Raw genomic sequence first — 2,223 nt, forward strand, 5'->3', positions numbered from 1 at the left:
TATTCCAAAGTTTATGTTAAGCTTCACTCTTAGTGTCACATAGTTCTTTAGGCTTTCACAACTGTGTGTCATGCATCATTAGTATCACGACATGACATTTCATGTATGTCATACAGAATCATGTCATTGTCCTACAAGTCGTCTGTGTTCCACCTACTCAATTCTTCCCTCCCTCCTCCTGAAATGGTCCCAGCAACCACTGATCATTTTACTGTGTCTATAGCTTTGCCTTTTCCAGAATCTCATATGTTTGGATCGTACAGTTTGTAGCCTTTCAGACTGTTGTCTTTCACCAAGTAGCATTGTGCCTTTGAGGTTCCTCGATGTCTTTTGCTGGCTTGACAGCTCATTTGTTTTTATTGCTGAATAATATTCCATTGTATGAAAGTACCACAGTTTGTCTATCCACTTTTGAAGGATGTTTTGGTTACTTCCAGTTTTTGATAATTATGAATAAAGGTGCTGTTAATATTTATGTGCAGGTTTTTGTGTGGACATAAGTTTTCAGCTTTTTTGAATAAATACCTAGGAGCATGATTGCTGGGTCATATTGTTAGAGAATGTTTAGCTTTGTAAGAAACTGCTTGTCTTTGAAAGTGGCTGTACAGTTTTGCATTTTCAATAATTTAAAAAATGTATATTCTAGCACCTTAAATGTACTTAAAAATAAGCATTTGTCAAACTGTTCTGTAAAATTAACTTCATCTGGAATGAATTCTTATTCCAGTTGTTGCTTTTGTTGGCTATCTTTCTTAGCATTATATTTCTTTGTGTATTTTGCACTGTTGATTTACAGATTCATTTGAGTGTTAGTGCTTTTAATTTTGTTCTTATTTCTGTGCTCACCCTTCTCGGTGTGGTGATATTTTAGGTGCTTTTCTTGATCTGCTGGAAACTAATAAAAATTAGATATGATAATGGTGGGCCAGGGGTCCTGCTCTTTGAGGTAATTGGGGCTCTTTTAGATCCACTCAGAGTAAGTGAATGTTTTGGTTCAGTTCCTGGTCACGAGTCTGCGTTTTTATCTTCCCACATTTTTAAGCCCAGAGCATTGCATAAACTAGTTCTAGGCAGAGACCGGCAGCGTGCTTTTTAGCTTCCTTTCAGCTCAGCCTCATCCTGGCTTTAAACCGTGAGCCTGGCTCCGACGTCCCCGGTCTGTCCAGGTCTTCTGCTCGGTGAGTCTCTGTTGCCCTGCGGGAAGTGTACACCTGCTTCTGGACTCGGTGTTCAGCAAGCCTGTAGCTTCAGCTTCGCTCCCCATTTTGTGTCTATTCTGTTTCTGATCCAGATGAAGGTTTTTCTTGTTGAACCTTCCTAAGTCATTTAAAAATACTTTGTCTATTACTGTGTATTTGAAGGAGAAGGGATGCACCCAAGTGTCTGCTTACTAAACTGCTTTGATTAGGAGACTTCACTGGCCAGCCTTCTTTCTAAACTTCACACCACTGTTTTTGCTTTCTGTGTTACTGCAATACCTAGACCCTTCAGTACAGAAGTCGAATAGCAGTGATGATAATGGGGACTTTTATCTTTTTCCTGAATGGGAATGCTTCCAGGGTTCCGCTGTTCGATAGCATACGTACTGAAGGTTTCTGGCAGATGTCTTTGTCAACGTGAGGAAGTTTTCTTCTGTTCTTGATTTGTATTTTTATTGGGTGTTGAATTTTTTCAAGGGCTTTTCGGGGGGGGGCATTTGTTGAAATTATTATTTTCTCTTTAATATTGTTAATGGTAGAAGAGACCTTTCTGCGTTACTGATACCCCAGAGAAACATATATTGTATGGGAATCGAACCAACAACCTTTGGTGCATGGGATGATGCTAACTAATTGAGCCATAGCAGTCAGGGCTGATTTATAATTTTTACTACATTAAAAAAATGCTCTTTACTTTAAAAAAAATATTTTTTTAATTGATTTCAGAGAGAAAGGGAGGGAGAGAGATAGATAGAAACATCAGTGATGAGAGAGAATCATGGATTGGCTGCCTCCTGAAAGCCTCACACTGGGGATTGTCCGCAACCCAGTGTGTGCCCTGACCTGGGTGGAACTGTGACCTCCTGGTCCACAGGTCGACGCTCAACCACTGAGCCACGCTTCGATGGCTTCAGATATCTTCTTCCAGTTTGTGGCTTGTCTTTTAAAACATTAAAAAATATGATATTTTGACATACTAAAGTTTTAAGTTTGTGGCTTTAATTTATTGTTTATAAAATTTCCC

This window comes from Myotis davidii, unplaced genomic scaffold, assembly GCF_000327345.1.
Source record: "Myotis davidii unplaced genomic scaffold, ASM32734v1 scaffold238, whole genome shotgun sequence".
Classification (NCBI taxonomy): domain Eukaryota; kingdom Metazoa; phylum Chordata; class Mammalia; order Chiroptera; family Vespertilionidae; genus Myotis; species Myotis davidii.